Source organism: Ranitomeya imitator, chromosome 8 (assembly GCF_032444005.1).
Source record: "Ranitomeya imitator isolate aRanImi1 chromosome 8, aRanImi1.pri, whole genome shotgun sequence".
In the NCBI taxonomy this organism is placed as follows: domain Eukaryota; kingdom Metazoa; phylum Chordata; class Amphibia; order Anura; family Dendrobatidae; genus Ranitomeya; species Ranitomeya imitator.
Window position 1 is genome coordinate 153,948,246 of NC_091289.1, and position 25,683 is coordinate 153,973,928.

Sequence of the window (25,683 nt, forward strand, 5' to 3'; positions counted from 1 at the left end):
CCCCCTCTCCACCACATCCAAGAGATCTATCAGTCGTCTGGTACCATCCCTCGTCTGTCTGCCAGGAACAAACCCAACCTGGTCGGGGTGAATGAGATCAGGAAGGACTGAGAACAATCTATTGGCCCAGACTTTTGCGTAAATCTTAACGTCGCAGTTTAAGAGTGCAATCGGGCGGAAGTTCCCCGGAGATGTTGTGGGTTTCCCTTGTTTGGGGAGAGTCGCAATGGCAGCCTCCAACCCCTCAGCCCTAATACTACCAACCGCCAGCCAATTATTAAAAAGACGCAACAGAAAGGGGGCAAGGGCAGGAAAAAACTGAGCATAGTAGGAGAAGGGAAAGCCATCAGGCCCCGGGGAAGAACCCTTCTTGGCCTCTCTGATAATCTGCGAGAGTTCAGACTCGACAATGGGGGAATTTAGGAAGGCGAGCTGCTCCTGAGTGACCGAGGGGAGATTAGCCCTCTCCAAGAACGCCAAAATTGACTCCCGCGTAGGTTGAGGAATCCCCAGGTCAGACCCGAGGTCATAAAGCGAGGAATAATAAGAAGCAAACTCCTCCGCAATCTGAATCGGGTTGCGAACCTGGGAGCCGTCAGACCGGAGCAAGAATGGGATCTTGGATTGGGCCTCTCTCTTCCTAACACGTCTAGCCAGAACAGCACCCGCTCGATCCCCCATTGTGTAGAATTTTGCTCTGTTTTTCCTCAGGGCCTTCTCAGCCTTATGGAGGAGGAGATTGCGAACATGTATGCGGGCTTTAGAAAGGTCAGAGAGAAGCGCTGGAGTAGGAGAAAGTTTATGAGCAGATTCCAGGCGAGATAATTCGTCTAAGGCTACCTGAAGTGCCGCATTGTATTTCCTCTTAGCCTTTGCCGCTAGCTTGATGAAGTGACCCCTAATCACCGCCTTGTGGGCGAACCAGAGGGTATCGTCACCAATGTCAGGAGTGTCATTGGAGGCAAAAAATTCTCCCAAGGCCTCCTCTATACATTGGGAATTGGATTGGTCAGCCAGGAGGTGGGCATTAAGGCGCCAACGCGCAGGGGGTCTGATGGCCAAGGGGTCCTTCAGGGTAAGGGACACCGGGGCATGATCCGACCAGGTGATACTGCCAATATCTGCTGCGATGCAGTGAGGGAGAGCCACGTCATTCACCAGCACAAAATCGATCCTGCTATAAGAACCGTGTCTGGGAGACAAAAATGTGTAGTCTCTCTCACCGCAGTGCAGGTACCGCCAGACATCATGCAAGTGGAAAGAGTCAGCTAGAGGCCCGACTTCACATCTAGACAGTGAAGAGGCAGAGCAGTCAAGGACTTTGGACATTGGGGCATTGAAGTCACCAGCTATCAGCTTGTGCCCATGTTGAATATCATTAAGAGTTTTGAATACACCCTCCAAAAACTTAAGTTGGCCTACATTAGGGGCATATATCGAGGCAATAGTATATGGGGCATTATTAATGAGACACAACACCACAATGAATCTACCCAATGGATCCGCTATAGATCGAACCAGTTGGAAGGAGTTGGACCTGATGAAGAAAATGGCTACACCCGCCTTTTTTGACGGGCCATTGGCAAAAAACTGATGCGGGTACAGACCTGATTGCATTCTGGAGTTATCACATTCCAGCAAGTGCGTTTCCTGGAGACATAAAATATCATGACGGGATTTGCTCAACTGACGCCAAACCACAGACCTCTTACCCGGCGAGTGGAGGCCGTTAACGTTAATTGAATACAGTGAGATACTCATTGAAAAGGCATAAGAACAGTTTTACAGTCCTCAAACACTGATAACCTGAGCAAAGGCAAAGAAAACATGTGGTCAATATAGCAGGACATAAGAAAGGGCAAAACAGAAACAGGAGAGAAAGAACATAGGGAAACAAACAGGACATACAACAAAAAAACCAGCGGACCAAGGTCCATTCAGGAATATCCTGAGTCCAGAAGGTGAGAATCAAAAAAACAGTTCACCTATGGGGCAAACAAATGCTGCTGGAGCTCTCAAGCGAGAAACCAACGCAGCTTAAAAAAGGAAAAAAAAGAAAAACCAAGTAAATCCGTGCGGGAAAATAGCCAGGAACCAAAGATACAGTAGACTCAGGCCTCCTCCCAGTCCGGTGTGATACGGGCCCTGGGACCTCCGGCAGACCCATGCTTAGAAATGTTCACGGCACTCGAGGAGTCCGGAGTCGGGAGTCCCCATTTAGCGAGAGCCGAAGCCGCGTGGGACGGAGTTAGGCAGGTAGTGATTGATCCATCTTTGCGAATGAGCAGCTTCGTCGGAAATCCCCAGCGATACAGGATGCCTTTCTCTCTGAGGATGGCAGTGTAGGGGGCGAAGGTCCTCCGCAGAGCCAAAGTGCCCGGAGAGAGATCCGGAAAGACTGAGATGTTTGCAAATCGTTCAGGAAGCGCTGGGGTTCTCCTTAGGGCCTGTAGGAAGTCCTCCTTTATCTCAAAAAAATGTATGCGCGCCAGCACATCTCTGGGAATGGAGGGCCCCAGGCCAGAGGGTTTAGGGATCCTATGCACGCGGTCTATAATGAAGTCCTTTGGCGCGAACTGCGGTAAGGCTGCCGCCATAAAGTCCTGCAGGAATGGCTTCAAATCCCCTGCCAGGACAGATTCCTCGATGCCTCTCAGTTTAACGTTATTTCTCCTGGACCTATCTTCCAGGTCCAGGGCTTTAGCGTGGGTTTTAGCAGCTAGGGTTTGCAGGGATTCATGTGCGTCCCAGAGCTCTTTATGAGAGGAGACCAGTTCCGCCATCTTGCGCTCCAGGCGGTCCGTGCGGTTGCCCAGCTCTGCCACCTCTCCTCTTAGCTCAGCCAGCATAGAACGCAAGTCCTCTTGGATGGAGGATCTAAGGTCCCCAAGCAGTCCTTTAAGAAGAGATGCGGTCACCGGGCCATCAGCTGCGTCAGACGCCGAGCCGCCTGAATTTAACGCTGCACCGCCAAAATGCGACGCTGCTGCGTCCGAATGTAGCGCTGTTCCATCTGGATGCGACGCCGCAGCGCCGGACCGCGACGCCTGAGCGTTGCGTTGTGAGGAGCGGGAAGCCCTGGGGGAGGACGGCGCCATCTTGGATTCCGGCGGTGGCTGCGGGGTGGCTGCAAAGAAGTCGGGAATTCTCCTAGGGGGATCGCGGTTGGACGCTCTGGATTTCCCCATGCACTCACCGACGCTCCGGGAGCCAGCACCGATGTCGTGAAGGCAGAAGAGGACACCTGAGAGGTAGAAGTGTGCCGCTTTGAGGTTCCTGGCTGAGGAGCTCCCACTCTGTGCGACCTACTCCATCAGCAGATAGGCCACGCCCCTCAACAACCATTGTTTTTATTTCATTAAAATAATTTTAAAGAATGTGTTTGTGTTTTATTTAACCCTTTACTACAATTGGATTAATAATGGATAGGTGTCATAATTGACGCCTCTCCATTATTAATTTGGCTTAATGTCACCTTACAATAGCAAGGTGGCATTAACCCTTCATTACCCCATATCCCACCGCTACACGGGAATGGGAAGAGAGTGGCCAAGTGCCAGAATAGGCGCATCTTCCAGATGTGCCTTTTCTGGGGTGGCTGGGGGCAGATGTTTTTAGCCAGGGGGGGGCCAATAACCATGGACCCTCTCCAGGCTATTAATATCTGCCCTCAGTCACTGGCTTTACTACTCTGGCGGAGAAAATTGTGCGGGAGCCCACGCCAATTTTTTCCGCCATTTAACCCTTTAATTTAGTAGATAGAACGGCCAAATTTTGCAGATACACACTACTGACATTAGTAGTGTGGAATCTGCAAAAAAAAAGGAGAGAAGACATGGTTTACTGTATGTAAACCAGGTCTCAAATCATGTCGGGTTTTAGGAAGGAGAAAGAAAAAGCCGGTAATTGAATTACCGGCTTTCAAGCTGTATAGCGCTGGAAAAAATATTAATATATATACATATATGTGTCTACTGACATATATATATATATATATATATATATATACAGTATATATATATTTTTTTTTATTTTTGGGACACATGGATCACTTCTATAGCGGTATGTCGGTTTTGCAAGCCTGCGAGAAAACCACGCAGTACGGATGCCATACGGATTACATACGGAGGATGCCATGCGCAAAAATCGCTGACACACCCTGCCTACGGAGGAGCTACGGACCACTATTTTCAGGACTTTTCAGCGTATTACGGCCGTAATATACGGACCGTATTGTTTTACGCTGTGTGTGACGCCGGCCTTAGAGTGTGATTTGCATAATCAACCCAATTCTCTCAGATGAGAGAATCTACGGTCGTCTGCACCTAGCCTAATATTCACCTGCAATATTCAGCTTGGGAAGCATCGCCACATTTGTTCACTCCTGCACATTTTAAGGCCGGCCTCACACTCAGCGTATAAAAATACGGTCCGTAATACGCAGAAAAGTCCCCAAAATAGTGGTCCGTATCTCATCCGTAGGCAGGGTGTGTCAGTGTATTTTGCGCATGGCATTCTCTGTATGTAATCCGTATGGCATCCGTACTGCAAGATTTTCTCGCAGGCTTGCAAAACCGACATACGGACATACAATGGATCCATGTTCTCAAAAAATCGTAAAAACATATATACTGTCTATATATATATGTCAGTGAGACACACACACACACACATATATATATATATATTAATATATCATACAGCGCTAGATAGCTTAAAAGTCAGTAATTCAATTGCCGGCTTTTGTTATCTCCTTCCCAAACCCGACATGATATGAGACATGGTTTACATACAGTAAACCATATCATATCCCCTTTTTTTTGCATATTCCACACTACTAATGTTAGTAGTGTGTATGTGCAAAATTTGGGCGCTCTAGCTATTAATTTAAAGGGTTAAATCGCGGGGAAAAATGGCGTGGGCTCCCGCACAATTTTCTTCGCCAGAATGGTAAAGCCAGTGACTGAGGGCAGATATTAATAGCCTGGAGAGGGTCCATGGTTATTGGCCCCCCTGGCTAAAAACATCTGCCCCCAGCCACCCCAGAAAAGGCACATCTGGAAGATGCGCCTATTCTGGCACTTGGCCACTCTCTTCCCATTCCCGTGTAGCGGTGGGATATGGGGTAATGAGGGGTTAATGTCACCTTGCTATTGTAAGGTGATATTAAGCCAGATTAATAATGGAGAGGTGTCAATTATGACACCTATCCATTATTAATCCAATAGTATGAAATGGTTAAAAAACACACACACACATTATTACAAAGTCTTTTAATGAAATAAATACACAGGTTGTTGGAATAGTTTATTATACTGGTAATCCACTTGAAGACCCTCCCTCTGTAAAAAAGGTAAAATAAAAAAACAATATCCCATACCTTCTGATGATCAGTCTCGTCCCACGCTGTAAATCCATCTGAAGGGGTTAACTAATTTTACAAGCAGGAGCTCTGCTAATGCAGCTGTGCTCCTGCCAGTAAAACCCCAGCCAATGAATGGAATGTAGGTCAATGACCTGTAGTTACCTTCAGTTGCGGTGAGGCGCCCTCTGCTGGATGTCCTCATATGAACTCGAGCCTGGCAACTTTTCAGAATATTTTCCCACACTCAGGTCTGGCAATTATAATAAATAGGGATTTTCATATAACGCTGCATGATCCGGTCATCAGCCCGTGTGTTTAAGTGCAATAGTCAAGTATCAAGTGCAGTTATCATGTGCATGGAGGGTGTGGAGACAGATGAATAGTAGGGTGCAGATTCAGAATAATATTTGGAAGGAGGGAACAGGGCAAAGTTAGTTTACTGAGTAGTTGATGTGGTAGGCTTGTTTGAAGAGATGGGTTTTTAAAGCGCGCTTGAATAGGTCGGGGCTAGGTATCAGTCTGATCGTCTGAGGAAGTGCATTCCAGAGAGTTGGCGCAGCACGAGAGAAGTCTTGGAGACGGAGGTGTGAGGTTCGGATTACGGGGGATGTTAGTCTTAGGTCATTTGTAGAACGGAGGGCACGTGTAGGGCGATAGACAGAGATGAGAGAGGAGATATAAGGCGGTGCAGAACTGTGGAGAGCTTTGTGGGTGAGAGAGATGAGTTTATACTGGACCCTGTAGCGAATGGGTAGCCAGTGTAATGACTGGCACAAGATGGAGGCATCGGTGAAGCGGTTGGACAAAAATATGACTCTGGTTGCCGCATTCAAGATGGATTGGAGAGGAGAAAGTTTGGAAAGAGGGAGACCGATCAGAAGAGAGTTGCAGTAGTCCAGACGGGAATGAATAAGAGCGACAGTAAGGGTCTTAGCAGTTTCAAAGGCGAGAAAAGGTCGGATTCTGAAGATGTTTTTAAGATGCAGGTGACAGGAGCGAGTGAGTGATCGGATATAGGGAGTAAAGGAAAGTTCGGTGTCGAATATCACCCCAAGACAGCGGGCATGCTGCTTGGGAGTTATGGTTGAACCCTCCAGGGTAATTTCGATGTCGGGTAGAGTGAGGTTAGTAGAAGGGAGAAACACAAGAAGTTCCGTTTTGGAGAGATTTAGTTTCAGATAGAGGGAGGACATGATGTTAGAGACAGCAGACAGACAATCCTTGTTATTTTGAATTAGGGTAGGGGTGATGTCAGGGGAAGAAGTGTATAATTGGGTGTCATCAGCATAGAGATGGTACTGGAACCCAAATCTGCTGATTGTTTGTCCACTAGGGGCATTGTATAGAGAGAAAAGGAGGGGGCCGAGGACTGAGCCCTGCGGAACCCCGATAGTAAGGGGACGAGGAGCGGAAGAGGAGCTGGCAAAAGATACAGTGAAGGAGCGGTCAGAGAGGTAGGAGGAGAACCAGGAGAGGGCTGTGTCCTTGAGGTCAGAGGTGAACCTAGCCTCTCTGCTGCCTGAGGCAAACTGCAAAATGGCGCCCCCCTGAGTAAATTTTTTAAATCGGTAAAAAATGGCACGTCTTCTCCCTCAGACCAAACCTTAATGTCCCGAAAGCTTAGCCAATCACAAGTGCTGCACACAGGGCTGTCCGGGGCTAATAGCAGGGGTCTTCCAGTTGGGTTGGGCGAGGGATGTGGGATCGGGAAGGGGGATGAGCACCACTGACCAGCCGCCACTTGGGAGAAACATGGCTGGATGCCTGTATGTACCAAGGGGCGACATTGGACGTGGTGTGGAAGTTATGGCCAGTCAGTCCTGCAGTAGAGACATACGTGAGTGGTGTAATGCATCCTGCACCTGGGGCGTACATAGAAATTATGGGGCCCCATAGCATTAGTTCTAATTGGCCCCCCCTCCAGACCCCACCGGCCCACGTACCGTATTGCGCCCCTTCAAATTTCTACATTCCAAAAAATTGTAACACCACTACTTAAAAAGAAAGTCAGTGACCCCCAAGATACATATTAAGCTACTACATAGTAGTATAAGGGTTCAGTTCCAATAAAATACAGAGTAGAACATGACAATTTCCTGAGAAAATTGTTTACATCTAATGCAAATGAGGGGATTTTGGTGCCCCCCCCCCTATGACAGGTCTATTGGCCAATGAATGAAGTAAGGAGCCGCATATAACGTGTATTCTCCACTCTCTCCTCCTCTTTAGGCTGTGTTCACACATGGAAGGTTTTGCTGCATTTTTACCTTGGTTTTATGCTCATCTAAACCTGCATTTTTTATAGCTGAGAACGCACATTGGTTTTATTTATTTGCAGAAAGTGAAACCTGCACAGGTTTTGCTGCGATTTGGAAAGCATGAGCACCAATTCTTTTTGGCGTTTTTGCAGCGTGCTATGGCCGAAATCACAGAAATGCAGTGTGTGAACATAGCCTTAGGGCATGTGCTCAACATCTGGAGGGGCTGCGTCTTGGAAGCAGTGTCTCCGGACCTGTGGGAACCCGCGGGTGATCGCAGGGAGACCGCAGCTGCCCTGTACTCACGATCTGCAGTGGGTGCAGGGCGGCTTCTCCCCGCATTCACCCGATGGAGATCTCTTATGACTCCGCAGCATCAAATGAACATGCTGTGGTGATGCGGAATTCCCAAAACCTGCACTGCAGCTAAGATAACGCTGCGGAGGAGAGAAACATAGTGAGGATGGGATTTCTAGAAGACTTGTGTCTTCTCATACTGAATTGGCAGGAGAAAAAAAATCACAGAATGCTGAGTAGCAGGGTATATTGGACGGCATGCAAACATTCAAATCAGTGAGTGCAGGCAGAACATTGGACTGCATTAGGATGACATCTGAGTGCAGTCTGATTTCCGCAAAGTGATAAGATAAAGAAGATAGAGAATTCTTTCCTCCATCTTCTCCTCAGTGTGCTCCGATTCTCTCGTGAGATTATTGGATCACGTTAAGCCGACACTCTGATCATAGGCATTAACTTAATCAATACCATTATACAACAGAGGAACTGCACAAAAGAGTCCACCACAGACATTAGGTCATTGTGCTATGTCAGCAATACGCATTGTTCTCAACAGATATCTCTGATATCAGCCTGTGTATCCTATCTGTAAAGGTACCGTCACACTAAGCGACGCTGCAGCGATACCGACAACGATCCGGATCGCTGCAGCGTCGCTGTTTGGTCGCAGGAGAGCTTCACACAGACCGCTCTCCAGCGACCAACGATGCCGGTAACCAGGGTAAACATCGGGTTACTAAGCGCAGGGCCGCGCTTAGTAACCCGATGTTTACCCTGGTTACCATCGTTAAAGTAAAAAAAACATACTTACCTTCCGCTGTCTGTCCCCGGCGCTGTGCTTCTCTGCCCTGTGTAAGCACAGCGGCCGGAAAGCAGAGCGGTGACGCAGAGCGGTGACGTCACCGCTCTGCTTTCCGGCTGCCCGGCGCTCACAGCCAGAGCAGGTAAGCAGAGCGCCGGGGACAGACAGCGGTAGGTAAGTATGTAGTGGTTGTTTTTTTAACTTTAACGATGGTAACCAGGGTAAACATCGGGTTACTAAGCGCGGCCCTGCGCTTAGTTACCCGATGTTTACCCTGGTTACCAGCGAAGACATCGCTGAATCGGCGTCACACACGCCGATTCAGCGATGTCAGCGGGAGAGCCAGCGACGAAATAAAGTCCTGGCCTTTTTGCCCCGACCAGCGATATCACAGCAGGGGCCTGATCGCTGCTGCCTGTCACACTGGACGATATCGCTATCCAGGACGCTGCAACGTCACGGATCGCTAGCGATATCGTCCAGTGTGACGGGGCGTTAAGGCCGGTTTCACACGTCAGTGGCTCCGGTATGTGAGGTGACAGTTTCCTCACGTACCGGAGCCACTGACACATGTAGACACATTGAAATCAATGCATCTGTGCAGATGTCATTGATTTTTTGCGGACCGTGTCTCCGTGTGCCAAAAACGGAGACATGTCAGTGTTCATGGGAGCGCACGGATTACACGGACCCATTAAAGTCAATGGGTCCGTGTAAAACACGTACCGCACACAGACGTTGTCCGTGTGCCATGCAGGAGGCAGCGCTACAGCAAGCGCTGTCCCCCCCACGTGGTGCTGAAGCCGCCATTCATATCTGCTCTGTAGCAGCGTTTGCTGTAGAGAAGATATGAATAATCCTTTTTTTTTTGTTTCTCGTGTTTAACATAAAGATCCATGTCCCAACCCCCCTCCCACCCCCTGTGCGCCCCCCCCGCTGTTATTAAAATACTCACCCGGCTCGCTCCCTCGCTGGCGCTGCTTCCTGTCCTGGCCGCAGCTTCTACTGTGTGAGCGGTCACGTGGGGCCGCTCATTTACAGTAATGGATATGCGGCTCCACCCCTATGGGAGGTGGAGCCGCATATTCATGACCGCTCATACAGTAAGGCTATGTGCACATGTTGCAGATTATTTGCGGTTTTCTAGCGTTTTTGCGCTATAAAAACGCTATAAAACCGCAAATAATCTGCATACATTAAGCATCCTATCATTTTTAATGAAATCCGCAATTTCTGTGCACATGATGTGCGGTTTTCCGCATGAAAAACACATTGCGGAAAAATAATGAACCTGCTCATTAATTTTGCGTTTTTTTCGCGGTTTTCCCACTGTCTAATGCATTGGGAAATGTCCGGAAAAAAATGCGCAAAAACCGCGTCAAAACCGCGCAAAAAACGCATGCGGATTTCATGTGGAAATCTCCCAGAAATGTCCGGATTTTCACAGGAATTTTCTGCATGTATTCCTGAACGTGTGCACATAGCCTAAAAGGTGCGGCCAGGACAGGAAGAAGCGCCAGCGAGGGAGCGAGCCGGGTGAGTATTTTAAGAACAGCGGGCGGGCGCACAGGGCGTGTGAGGGGGGTGGGGACATGGATCTTTATGTTAAACACGAGAAACAAAAAAAAAAAGGATTATTCATATCTTCTCTACAGCAAGCGCTGCTGCAGAGCAGATATGAATGGCGGCTCCAGCACCACGTGGGGGGGGACAGCGCTTATCTCTAGCGCTGTCTCCTGCACAGTGCGTGTGGCACCCAGTCGGCACACGGGCGGCACACGTGTGCCGCACTGATGTGCCACAGAAACGCACGGGCACACCGACACGAATAATTCCGGTACCGATTTTTCCGGTACCGGAATTATCTGGACGTGTGGGACTGCCCTAATAGTTTAGTCAAACAAAAAAGGAGACTTTAGCCGCCCACACAGAACCGACATGATTCTCAGTCAGAGAGGAACCTAAACCCAGACTCATCACTACATCTATACTGTATATAGTGAAATGACCGTGGTCACCACTGCCCGAACTATTAGGTCCATTATTAGAATGGCCAAAGCTCTGGAATCCTGCACGAACCTTCAGGAGATGTTCAACAGAGTGGACATTCTAGCTGAGGTGTGATAATGTGAGGGGCGATAACTGCAGAACCTACAGGTGCTGGGTGGTGGGTACCAGAGTGCACAGCGATCGTCTGCACTGATAACATAACATACACCAGCACCGCACTGCCTGCACCCCAGCACATAACTGGACAGGACTCCGGATACTCAGGGGAGCACACATCACATACACCAGCACCGCACTGCCTGCACCCCAGCACATAACTGGACAGGACTCCGGATACTCAGGGGAGCACACATCACATACACCAGCACCGCACTGCCTGCACCCCAGCACATAACTGGACAGGACTCCGGATACTCAGGGGAGCACACATCACATACACCAGCACCTCACTGCCTGCACCCCAGCACATAACTGGACAGGACTCCGGATACTCAGGGGAGCACACATCACATACACCAGCACCGCACTGCCTGCACCCCAGCACATAACTGGACAGGACTCCGGATACTCAGGGGAGCACACATCACATACACCAGCACGGCACTGCTGCACCCCAGAACATAACTGGACAGGACTCCGGATACTCAGGGGAGCGCACATCACATACACCAGCACCGCACTGCCTGCACCCCAGCACATAACTGGACAGGACTTCGGATACTCAGGGGAGCACACATCACATACACCAGCACGGCACTGCTGCACCCCAGAACATAACTGGACAGGACTCCGAATACTCAGGGGAGCACACATCACATACACCAGCACCGCACTGCCTGCACCCCAGCACATAACTAGACAGGACTCCGGATACTCAGGGGAGAACACATCACATACACCAGCACGGCACTGCTGCACCCCAGAACATAACTGGACAGCACTCCGGATACTCAGGGGAGCACACATCACATACACCAGCACGGCACTGCTGCACCCCAGAACATTACTGGACATCACTCTGGATACTCAGGGGAGCGCACATCACATACACCAGCACCGCACTGCCTGCACCCCAGCACATAACTGGACATCACTCTGGATACTCAGCAGAGTGCACATCACATACACCAGCACCGCACTGCCTGCACCCCAGCAAAGTACTGGACATCACTCTGGATACTCAGGGGAGCACACATCACATACACCAGGACCACACTGCTGCACCCCAGCATAGTACTGGACAGGACTCCGGATACTCAGGGCAGCGCACATCACGTACACCAGCACCGCACTGCCTGCACCCCAGCACATTACTGGACAGGACTCCGGATACTCAGGGGAGCGCACATCACATACACCAGCACTGCACTGCTGCACCCCAGAACATTACTGGACATCACTCTGGATACTCAGGGGAGCGCACATCACATACACCAGCACCGCACTGCCTGCACCCCAGCACATTACTGGACAGGACTCCGGATACTCAGGGCAGCGCACATCACGTACACCAGCACGGCACTGCTGCACCCCAGCACATAACGGACAGGACTCCGGATACTCTGGGCAGCGCACAGGTTACACTGTGCTGCATATATACAAAGGATTGTTATTGGGGGGGGGGATTTGCTAGGAGGGATCCTGCCAAGCAGATACAATTGTGGGTTCAGGCCTGATCATACTCAAGAATCACAGGCAATATATCCATATATACTCATTTATAAACAGAGAAACTCATGCTACACTACACACTACAGATACGCTATTACATACACAAGAGACCTCTGCATCCATTCACACACAGGAAAGCAGACACTACACACACTATTACATACACTATAGATAACATTCTATATACTCACATGTTCTGCAGCAGAGCCGTCACTGCTTGCCCCATCCCAGGACACCAGGGACAAAGGACACGGAGCTGCTGCCTCCTCTAGGAGTCTGTGCAGACCTCCCCCTCTGGTCCCACTGCCTCCTGTGATCTCAGGGGAACTAGGAAGGAGATATGGAGGGGACAGTGCACAGAGGCACCAGCAGGCAGTGTCAGCAGCTATTGTCAGGAGCCATGGGGGCTGGGGTGGGAGGGGAGCAGCCCTGCATCTGGAGCCAGGAGGGGGTAGCATCAATTTGTGATGCTGTCACTTACTGGCCACTGTAATTGTCACACACTGAGGAGATTTCTGGCTCCGAGCTCCTCCTGCTTTGTCCCTCACTGCCAACGTCCTGATCAGCCGGGAGGGTGAGGGGGAGAGAAGACAGAGGAGGAGACAGTGCTGGAGGCAGCACTGAGCTCTGCACAGGAGCAATGCTCAGGACTTTGTACATCAGTCTCCTGCACTGAGCGCTCCCACTGCCGCCCAGCAGGTGGTGCCGCCTGAGGCAACAAGCTCAAGTTGCCTCATTATAGGGACACCCCTGCTTGAGGCCTATGGAGCGGAGCATAGTGAGGAGGAGCTGGTGAGACACAGTGTCAAATGCGGCAGAGAGATCCAGGAGAATCAGCAGAGAGCAATGACCTTTGGATTTAGCTGTCTTTATATCATTAGAGACTTTAGTGAGGGCAGTTTCAGTGGAGTGTAAAGAGCGGAAACCAGATTGTAAGGGGTCAAGAAGAGAGTTATCCGAGAGATAGCGGATTAGACGGGAGTGGACCAAGCGTTCCAGGAGTTTACAGATGAAGGAAAGATTAGAGACAGGTCTGTAGTTAGCAGTGCAGTTCTGGTCCAGGGATGGCTTTTTAAGTAAAGGGGTATTGATGGCATGTTTAAATGAGGAGGGAAAGATACCTGAAGAAAGAGAGAGGTTAAATATTTTAGTTAGGTGAGTGGTGACCACTGGTGAGAGAGACTGCAGGAGATGTGAAGGAATGGGGTCACTGTTGCAGGTTGTAGGCCGAGCAGAAGTGAGGAGCTTGGAAACTTCTTCTGAAACAGGCTCAAAGATGTCTAATGAGCTTGAAGTGCGTCAGGGAAGGGGATCCAGGCACTGAGGAGATTGGGCTGAGATTTCCTGATGGATGTGGTTGTAGCACCTTACTGTTAGTATCCAGCATATATAGTAAGGCAAACAGTGTTTTAATAGTATTTTAAATTAAACTTGCTATGCAACAAGTTAACGTACGTAATCAGATTATATTTTTACAGAAACAGCGATAACAGTAATTATTAAAGGATTTGAAAGTTCAGGACGTAAGTGTGGGGTTTATGTAATGCTGATGTCCATACAGGTTGATACTGTAGAAGCATTCATCATGTAGAATATTGCTTCCAGCACCCATTGTTTATTTGTTATCACAAGAAAGTGGCTAGTTTAGGATTTTATTTTCTTCTTTAAAAATACTACTCTCCGATGTCGTACCTTTGGCTTCTGGAAAAATCAGTATTATTTTTTTCCAGAGGGATCAGGAGCTAGATGAATAACCGATCCGGTCTGAAATGTCTTTGATGTGAAACGATTTGAACATTTTGTCTCATATAAAATATCAAGGGAGCTGTGAGTATTTTCCACTATTTGCTGCATTGTTGGTGTTGTTTCAAAATATTTCCTGAAGTTGTGGTGAAAAAGAGCAGCTCAAGGATTTTCTTTGTGAAGTTGGAAAGTCCCTATAATGTTACTAAATGAATAGTGTTTTTGGTTATTTTTGTAATATGGTTTTTAATAGCTTCTTGAATTTCATATCTTTTTATAAGCCTGCTGTACATTAGTTAGACACGGGCACAGACAATAAGGGTCCTTTATAGAACACTGAGGAAGACTCCAGCGTCATAGGATGCATGAATTCAATAGATTTTGAAATGAGTGCATATTGCGCTCCATCTTAAAAATTGTATAGGTATTTGGCACATTAAACAATTTTCTTTATTCTACATCAATATTATTTGGCAAAAAAATGTACATTTCATTAGTAAATCAGTAATTTTTAAGTATTTAAATGTTTGTTTTTTTTACGGTTAAAAATGGACGGCGATGTTAAAAACAAAATTCTAATACAACTTGTAAATCTAGAACAAAGACACTGCCGACAGCAGCTCTCCCATTTTTCCTGCTTTCTTCCACAGTGATATGATGATGTGACTTTTAAGTGCTTGTGTCAAAAAAACCCTACTAGGAAGGAGTAGCCCCCTTTATTGTTAGCAGACCTTGAGGAAAAACAGTATCTCTTTGTCTTGACTACCTGCCTCCCAATTACTTAATCCCTTTTCTTATTCTAAAAAGAATTGTTTAATGCATACAAAAAACAGTAACTCATATATTTCTTAACCTTTAATGACACAGTTAGAACACATTAATACAGAGACAAATGGCATGAGAACAAAACGTGAATAAACAGATTACTTTCCTAGAATGTATTGCTACTTGACACAGATACAATTACCTTGCTGTCGGTATGAGTATTAGCAGACAGATGTGCTGCAGAATTGTTTACAATGATGGATTATTGTTAGATATGAATAAATCATAATTTTTAAAATTCTAGAGATGTTTACTACACTGTTTTCTTGCGATTCTATCCATATTATTGGTGGAAGGAAAAATTGGTGCCTTAATTTCTGGGGTACATACTGTAACTTTGGAATGGAGTTGCATAGAAAAAAAGAAAAACTGTTCTAGAATCAATTAGATGAGATACTTAGTTTGAATAAAAACTTTCAAGGCAAACTATGATTAGAAAATGAATGACTGTTTAACCCCTTAGCGACCGCCGATAAGCCTTTTAACGGCGGCCGCTAAGGGTACTTAAACCACAGCGCCGTTAATTAACGGTGCTGTGGAAAAAGTCCATAGCGCCCCCCAGAGGCCGATTTTCTCCGAGGTCTCGGCTGCCGAGGGTAGCCGAGACCCCAGAGAACATGATTCGGGGGGGTTTTAACCCACCCCGCATTTGCAATCGCCGGAAATTAACCGTTTACCGGCGATCGCAAAAAAAAAAAAAAAAAAAAGCGATCTCTTTTTAATTTCTCTGTCCTCCGATGTGATCGCACATCGGAGGACAGAGAAAAGGGGTCCCAGGTGGCCCCCCAATACTCACCTAGCTCCCCCGATGCTCCTCGTGTCTCCCGGTGGGCGCCGCCATCTTCAAAATGGCGGGCGCATGCGCAGTGCGCCCGCCGGCCGGCACCGGGAGAATCTTTGGGGTCTCGGCTGCCGGGGGTAGCCGAGACCCCAAAGAGCATGATCGGGGTCGGTATCGCCGACCCCTGTTTTGCGATCGCCGGTAATTAACTGTTTACCGGCGACCGCAAAAAAAAAAAAAAAAAGTAAAGTGTAATTTTCTGTCCTCTGATGTGATCGCACATCAGAGGACAGAGAAATAGGGGGATTCGGGGACCCTAGCATACTCACCTAGGTCCCTGGATCCTCTTGCTGCTCCTCCTGGCCGCCGGCAGAAGAACATGGCGGACGCATGCCCAGTGCGCCCGCCATCTGTCTCCATCTGCCGGCCGGCAGGAGAACAGCAGTTGGGGCTAAAATTAGGGTTAGGGGTAGGGTTAGGGTTAGGGTTAGGGGTAGGGGTAGGGGTAGGGTTAGGGGTAGGGGTAGGGTTAGGGGTAGGGTTAGGGCTAGGGTTGGGGCTAAATTTAGGGTTAGGGTTGGGGCTAAATTTAGGGTTAGGGGCTAAACTTAGGGTTAGGCTTCTTTCACACTTACGTCGGTACGGGGCCGTCGCAATGCGTCGGCCCGACATACCGACGCACGTTGTGAAAATTGTGCACAACGTGGGCAGCAGCTGTAGTTTTTCAACGCATCCGCTGCCCAATCTATGTCCTGGGGAGGAGGGGGCGGACTTACGGCCACGCATGCGCTGTCAGAAATGGCGGATGCGACGTACAAAAAAACGTTTCATTGAACGTTTTTTGTGCCGACGCTCCACCAAAACACAACTGATCCAGTGCACGACGGACGCGACGTGTGGCCATCCGTCACGATCCGTCGGCAATACAAGTCTATGGGCAAAAAACGCATCCTGCGGGCACATTTGCAGGATCTGTTTCTTGTCCAAAACGACGGATTGCGACGGAATGCCAAACGACGCAAGTGTGAAAGTAGCCTTAGGGCTAGGGTTAGGGTTGGGGCTAAAGTTAGGGCTAGGGTTGGGGCTAAAGTTAGGGTTAGAGCTGGGATTAGGGTTAGGGTTTGGATTAGGGTTGGTATTAGGGTTAGGGTTGGCATTAGGGTTACGCTTGGGATTAGGGTTAGGTTTTGGATTAGGGTTAAGGTTAGGGTTGTGATTAGGGGTGTATTGGGATTAGGGTTAGGTTTGAGGTTAGGGTTGAGATTAGGATTAGGGGTGTGTTGGATTTAGGGTTTTGGTTAGGGTTATGGTTAGGGTTGACATTAGGGTTGTTTTGGGGTAAGGGTTGTGATTATGGTTAGGGTTAGTGATTAGGATTATGGATGAGGTTGGGATTAGGGTTAGGGGTGTGTTGGGGTTAGGGTTGGAGCTAGAATTGGGGGGTTTCCACTGTTTAGGTACATCAGGGGGTCTCCAAACACGACAGCCAATTTTGCGCTCAAAAAGTCAAATGGTGCTCCCTCCCTTCTGAGCTCTGCCGTGCGCCCAAACAGTGGGTTACCCCCACATATGGGGCATCAGCGTACTCGGGATAAATTGGACAACAACTTCTGGGGTCCAATTTCTCTTGTTACCCTTGTGAAAATAAAAACTTGGGGGCTACAAAATCTTTTTTGTGAAAAAAATATATATTTTTTATTTTCACGACTCTGCATTCTAAACTTCTGTGAAGCACTTGGGCATTCAAAGTTCTCACCACACATCTAGATAAGTTCCTTGGGGGGTCTAGTTTCCAAAATGGGGTCACTTGTGGGGGGTTACTACAGTTTAGGTACATCAGGGGCTCTGCAATCGCAACATAATGCCCACAGACCATTCTATCAAAGTCTGCATTCCAAAAAGGCGCTCCTTCCCTTCCGAGCTCTGCCGTGCGCCCAAACAGTGGTTTACCCCCACATATGGCGCATCAGCGTACTCGGGATAAATTGGACAACAACTATTGCAGTCCAATTTCTCCTGTTACCCTTGTGAAAATAAAAACTTGGGGGCTACAATATCTTTTTTGTGGAAAAAAAATATTTTTTATTTTCACGACTCTGCATTCTAAACATCTGTGAAGCAATTGGGCATTCAAAGTTCTCACCACACATCTAGATAAGTTCCTTGGGGGGTCTAGTTTCCAAAATGGGGTCACTTGTGGAGGGTTTCTACTGGTTAGGTACATCAGGGGCTCTGCAAACGCAACATAATACCCGCAGACCATTCTATCAAAGTCTGCATTCCAAAACGGCGCTCCTTCCTTCTGAGCTCTGCCGTGCGCCCAAACAGTGGTTTACCCCCACATATGGGGTACCAGCATACTCAGGACAAATTGGACAACAACTTTTGGGGTCCAATTTCTCTTGTTACCCTTGTGAAAATAAAAACTTGGGGGCTAAAAAATCTTTTTTGTGGAAAAAAAAAATATTTTTTATTTTCACGGCTCTGCATTATAAACTTCTGTGAAGCACTTGGGCATTCAAGGTTCTCACCACACATCTAGATAAGTTCCATGGGGGGTCTAGTTTCCAAAATGGGGTCACTTGTGGGGGATTTCTACTGTTTAGGCACATCAGGGGCTCTCCAAACGCGACATGGCGTCCGATCTCAATTCCAGCCAATTCTACATTGAAAAAGTAAAACGGCACTCTTTCTCTTCCAAGCTCTGCGGTGCGCCCAAACAGTGGTTTACCCCCACATATTGGGTATCGACGTACTCAGGAGAAATTGCACAACAACTTTAGTGGTCTAATTTCTCCTGTTACCCTTGTAAAAATAAAAATTTGTGGGCAAAAAGATCATTTTTGTAGAAAAAATGCAATTTTTTTTTTCACGGCTCTACGTTATAAACTTCTGTGAAGCACATGGGGGTTCAAAGTGCTCGCCACACATCTAGATAAGTTCCTTAAGGGGTCTAGTTTCCAAAATGGTGTCACTTGTGGGGGTTTCCACTGTTTAGGCACATCAGGGGCTCTCTAAACGTGACATGGCGTCCGATCTCAATTCCAGACAATTCTGCATTGAAAAAGTCAAACGGCGCTCCTTCACTTCTAAGTTCTGCGGTGCACCCTAACAGTGGTTTACCCACACATATGGGGTATTGGCGTATTCAGGAGAAATTGCATAACAAAATTTATGGTTACATTTCTGTTTTTACACTTGTGAAAATAAAAAAAATGGTTCTGAATTAAGATGTTTGCAAAAAAAAGTTAAATGTTCATTTTTTCCTTCCACATTGTTTCAGTTCCTGTGAAGCACGTAAAGGGTTAATAAACTTCTTGAATGTGGTTTTGAGAACCTTGAGGGGTGTAGTTTTTAGAATGGTGTCACACTTCATTATTTTCTATCATATAGACCCCTCAAAATGACTTCAAATGTGATGTGGTCCCTAAAAAAAAATGGTGTTGTAAAAATGAGAAATTGCTGGTCAACTTTTAACCCTTATAACTCCCTAACAAAAAAAAAATTTTTGTTTCCAAAATTGTGCTGATGTAAAGTAGACATGTGGGAAATGTTATTTATTAACTATTTTTCGTGACATATCTCTCTGATTTAAGGGCATAAAAATACAAAGTTTGAAAATTGCAAAATTTTAAATTTTTTTGCCATATTTCCGTTTTTTTCATAAATAATCGCAAGTAATATCGAAGAAATGTTACCACTAACATGAAGTACAATATGTCACGAAAAAACAATCTCAGAATCAGCGGGATCCGTTGAAGCGTTCCAGAGTTATAACCTCATAAAGTGACAGTGGTCAGAATTGCAAAAATTGGCCTGGTCATTAAGTACCAAATTGGCTCTGTCACTAAGGGGTTAAGTTAGGGTTTTGTGTTACATGTAACTCCTTCATGGCCTATGACATATAGTTACATCATAAGTCGTGTCCCTTCACTCATCAGCTGACATGAGCTCCTAACAGCCGCAGGTGGATCTTTGTTTGGGTGATGAGAAAGTAGTTTAAAATGCATCAATTCAAGTTAACAAAAAACGATAATAAAAGCATTACCATCGTCACTTCACACTTAATATTTACATGTATATGATCACTATATAAACCAAGAATGATTCAACACTCTTTCCATGAGCAAAGAAATATTCCCAAATGTAAAAAGCGGGACCACAAAGCTTCTCGGCAGCTGCTAAAACACTGCTCATACAGGGCAAACTCTGCATTTCAGAGGATATACTTTTGTGCCATAACCTATACAGAGAATTTTTGTTACCTAGGAAACAGTAAATGTGTCACTTACAGATTCCAGACTGCGGAATTCTGTAAAATTACTCAGTCTGACCCAAGAGGTAGAAGACAGGAGGAAGACAAAATGTATTAGAAAGTGTTCACATGTAGGATAATTTCTGCAGATTTTCCATGCAGATTTTTAGGTGGAAAATCAGCAGTTTTTGACTGAATTTAAAATTGTCATCCACAAGCTGAATCATGTTTTGTGCGTTTTTCCCCCCTCTTTTTATTGGGGAATAGCCCTATAGACAAACTCTGTAATAAGAGCAAAATGAAATTCCAGCTCACTGACTACCAGGTGCAAGATGACATAGGCAATGAGCATCAGCAGGAAAGAGGAAACATCCAGCACCAGCAATCCTATAAAATCCCAAGTTATGATTAAAGAAGCCCTCCTCCCATCAAAGTTGTTTTTCTCTTAATTTATTGCAATCATCATAATATATGGCACTGTGTACTTACAGTATAAGTATTTGATACACTGCCAAATTTGCAAGTTTTCCCACCTACAAAGAATGGAAAGGTCTCTAATTTTTATTGTAGATACACTTCAAATGTGAGAGACAGAATCTAAAAATAAAATCCAGAAAATCACATTGTATGATTTTTACATACCGTATATACTCGAGTATAAGCCGAGATTTTCAGCCCATTTTTTGGGGCTGAAAGTCCCCCTCTCGGCTTACACTCGAGTCATATACTGGGAGGTCAGCAGGGGAGGGGGAGCGGGGGCTGTGTAATTATACTTACCTGCTCCCGGCGCGGTCCCTGCAGTCCCTGCTTCCCCGGCGCTGCAGATTCTCCCTGTACTGAGTGGTCACATGGCACCGCTCATTACAGAAATGAATATGCGGTTCCACCTCCCATAGGGGTGGAGCCGCATATTCATTGGTGTAAATGAGCGGTAACTGTGACCGCTCAATACAGGAAGAAGATGCAGCGCCGGGAGAAGCAGGGACTGCAGGGACCGCGCCAGGAGCAGGTAAGTATACGGGGAACGCAGCACTGCGCGATATTTACCTGCTCCTCGCTCCGGTGCGGCTCCATCTGCAGCGTCTCCTGGCTGTGACGCTCAGGTTAGAGGGTGCGGTGACGTAGTCAGTGCGCGCCCTCTGCTGAGCGTCAGTGCTGGAGACGGAGCCGCACGAGGAGCAGGTAAATATTGAAAGCGCTGGCACCCTGAGCGAAGAGAGGTGAGTATGAGATTTTTTTTTTTTTTTATTGCAGCAGCAGCATTATATATGGCACAGCTTTCTATGGAGCATCTATGGGGCCATAATCAACGGTGCAGAGCATTATATATGGCACAGCTTTATATGGAGCATCTATGGGGCCATAATCAACGGTGCAGAGCATTATATATGGCACAGCTTTATAAGGAGCATCTATGGGGCCATAATCAACGGTGCAGAGCATTATATATGGCACAGCTTTATATGGAGCATCTATGGGGCCATAATCAACGGTGCAGAGCATTATATATGGCACAGCTTTCTATGGAGCATCTATGGGGCCATAATCAACGGTGCAGAGCATTATATATGGCACAGCTTTATATGGAGCATCTATGGGGCCATAATCAACGGTGCAGAGCATTATATATGGCACAGCTTTCTATGGAGCATCTATGGGGCCATAATCAACGGTGCAGAGCATTATATATGGCACAGCTTTCTATGGAGCATCTATGGGGCCATAATCAACGGTGCAGAGCAATATATATGGGGCACAGCTTTATAAGGAGCATCTATGGGGCCATCATGAACGGTGCAGAGCATTCCATATGGCACAGCTTTCTATGGAGCATCTATGGGGCCTTAATGAACGGTGCAGAGCATTATATATGGCACAGCTTTATAAGGAGCATCTATGGGGCCATAATGAACGGTGCAGAGCATTATATATGGGGCACAGCTTTATAAGGAGCATCTATGGGGCCATAATCAACGGTGCAGAGCAATATATATGGGGCACAGCTTTCTATGGAGCATCCATGGGGCAAGAATGAACGGTGCAGAGCATTCTATATGGGGCACAGCTTTCTATGGAGCATCTATGGGGCCATGATGAACGGTGCAGAGCATTCTATATGGGGCACAGCTTTCTATGGAGCAATAATGAACGGTGCAGCGCATTCTATATGGGGCACAGCTTTATGTGGAGCATCTATGGGGCCATAATGAACGGTGCAGAGCATTAAATGTGGCACATCTTTATATGGAGCATCTATGGGGCCATAATGAACGGTGCAGAGCATTATATGTGGCACAGCTTTATATGGAGCATCTATGGGGCAACAATGAACAATATGGAGAATTATATGTGGCACAGCTTTATATGGAGCATCTTATGGGGCAATAATGAACGGTGCAGAGCATTATATGTGGCACAGCTTTATATGAAGCATCTTATGGGGCAATAATGAACGGTATGGAGCATCTATTTTTATTTTTGAAATTCACCGGTAGCTGCTGCATTTCCTACCCTAGGCTTATACTCGAGTCAATAAGTTTTCCCAGTTTTTTGTGGCAAAATTAGGGGGGTCGGCTTATACTCGGGTCGGCTTATACTCGAGTATATACAGTAATTAATTTGCATTTTATTGCATGAAATAAGTATTTGATAGAATAGAAAAACAGAACTTAATATTTGGTACAGAAACCTTAGTTTCCAGTTACAGAAGTCACACGTTTCCTGTAGTTCTTGACCAAGTTTGCACACACTGCAACAGGGATTTTTGGCCCTCTCCTCCATACAGATCATCTCCAGATTTTCCAGGTTTCAGGGCTTTTGTTGAGAAACATTGCGTCTCCTAAGATTTTCTATTGGGTTCAAGTCTGCTTCTTACGGAGCCACTCCTTACCGCTCCGTACTGTTGTAACTGAAGCTGTGCTGGCATACCTCTACAACTGAAAATCGGCAGTTCCTGGGAGAAATAAAGTTTGTTTTCTCCTGGGTGATGCACTTTCAGTACAGTGGTCGGGCACCTTCATAGCGCTACTGATCTGCAGATTAACCCTATATCAGCTTAAAAAACTTATTAACTAAATACCCTGTATTTTTTCATTTTTTGACTAGCACTTGCTTATTTACTGTTACTTTTTTACAACAGAGTATTTTTTTACCTCTCTGTGCGCTTTTGTGTCTTCAAGTTCTTTGGTGGTGTGAACAGGTTCCTACAGACTTGTTCATTGTGCAGGTAGCCCATGTGTTTTTGGTTTTATAATTGTTCTCTTGTTTCTACAAGACTGGGGAGTCCACCACTCCTCTGTGGGTCATTTGCATTGTAGCTGTTCCATCTCGCATGTTCCACATGGATATTTTCTCTCTGAACCCTGCTCATACAGGTACTATACAGATGATCAGGTTTTTGAATACATCAGATAGGGATTATATACATTAGACAGGACTGCTCTATTATGGGTATACCTTGGCGATTGGTGGAGCAGCTTAACATCCTTTTTTTTGCAAAAAAAAGTATCAACTAAATACCCTGTATTTTTTAATTTTTTGACTAGCACTTGCTTATTTACTGTGACTTTTTTTTACAACAGAGTATTTTTTTACCTCTCTGTGCGCTTTTGTGTCTTCCTATATCAGCTTAGTAGCGTTATCCAACCTGACAGTTTAACATGTGTCTTAAAATATATTATTTTTCGGGAGGAGTGGGAGGGTATATATTTATTTATTTTTATTAGATAGATAGAGCGGTAGATGGATAATTTTATTTCTTTTACATAATTTGTCCCCCAAGAGCTCATACCAGATCTCTGGGGGAAATATATTTCTTTCCTCTGTACTGTGCATATTCTCCACTGTAGCTGAGTCATCTCTATGAGCGTCAGTTACATGGAAAATATCCAATGATAAACACAGGCAGAGCTGATCAACGTGATCTAGGATCCAGCAGCTCTGCAGGCAGAAACCCAGCAATCATGTTACTGTGGCACCCCTGAAAGTCCAGTCGCCACAGAGGTACTGCACCTTGGGACACTGTGTGTGAAGGCGCAGCGTCGGACTGGAGGACCTTGGGCCCACCAGAAAAAAATCATTCTTGGGGGCCCACCACGCAGTTTAAAAATACCACCCAGGATAGATCCTATGTACCACACCACACACGAGAGCTGACAGATCCTCTATATACTACACATGGGAGAGGGGACAGATCCTCTATATACTACACCACACAGGAGAGCTGACAGATCCTCTATATACTACACCACACAGGAGAGCTGACAGATCCTCCATATACTACACCACACACGAGAGCTGACAGATCCTCTATATACTACACATGGGAGAGGGGAGAGAGCCTCTATATACTACACCACACAGGAGAACTGACAGATCCTCTATATACTACACCACACACGAGAGCTGACAGATCCTCTATATACTACACCACACAGGAGAGCTGACAGATCCTCTATATACTACACCACACAGGAGAGCTGACAGATCCTCTATATACTACACCACACAGGAGAACTGACAGATCCTCTATATACTACACCACACGGGAGAACTGACAGATCCTCTATATACTACACCACACACGAGAGCTGACAGATCCTCTGTATACTACACACGGGAGAGGGGACAGATCCTCTATATACTACACCACACAGGAGAGCTGACAGATCCTCTATATACTACACCACACGGGAGAACTGACAGATCCTCTATATACTACACCACACACGAGAGCTGACAGATCCTCTATATACTACACACGGGAGAGGGGACAGATCCTCTATATACTACACCACACACGAGAGCTGACAGATCCTCTATATACTACACCACACAGGAGAGCTGACAGATCCTCTATATACAACACCACACGGGAGAACTGACAGATCCTCTATATACTACTCCACACAGGAGAGCTGACAGATCCTCTGTATACTACACCACACAGGAGAGCTGACAGATCCTCTATATACTACACCACACGGGAGAACTGACAGATCCTCTATATACTACACCACACACGAGAGCTGACAGATCCTCTATATACTACACCACACGGGAGAGCTGACAGATCCTCTATATACTACACCACACAGGAGAGCTGACAGATCCTCTATATACTACACCACACGGGAGAGCTGACAGATCCTCTATATACTACACACGGGAGAGGGGACAGATCCTCTATATACTACACCACACAGGAGAACTGACAGATCCTCTATATACTACACCACACGGGAAAACTGACAGATCCTCTATATACTACACCACACAGGAGAGCTGACAGATCCTCTATATACTACACCACACACGAGAGCTGACAGATCCTCTATATACTACACCACACGGGAGAGCTGACAGATCCTCTATATACTACACCACACAGGAGAGCTGACAGATCCTCTATATACTACACCACACACGAGAGCTGACAGATCCTCTATATACTACACACGGGAGAGGGGACAGATCCTCTATATACTACACCACACAGGAGAGCTGACAGATCCTCTATATACTACACCACACGGGAGAACTGACAGATCCTCTATATACTACTCCACACAGGAGAGCTGACAGATCCTCTGTATACTACACCACACACGAGAGCTGACAGATCCTCTATATACTACACACGGGAGAGGGGACAGATCCTCTATATACTACACCACA

General features: G+C 46.6%; 1 protein-coding gene across 1 annotated transcript in view; it reads right to left on the reverse strand.

Annotated features, from left to right (window-relative positions):
• VMAC (vimentin type intermediate filament associated coiled-coil protein) overlaps positions 1–12,945 on the reverse strand; it is a 28,985-nt gene extending 16,040 nt beyond the window's left edge. Inside the window, exon 1 of the transcript XR_011315081.1 lies at positions 12,595–12,945. The gene's annotated coding sequence lies outside the window, so the exon portion shown is untranslated. The remainder of the gene's footprint in view (positions 1–12,594) is intronic.
• Positions 12,946–25,683: the final 12,738 nt, after the last annotated feature.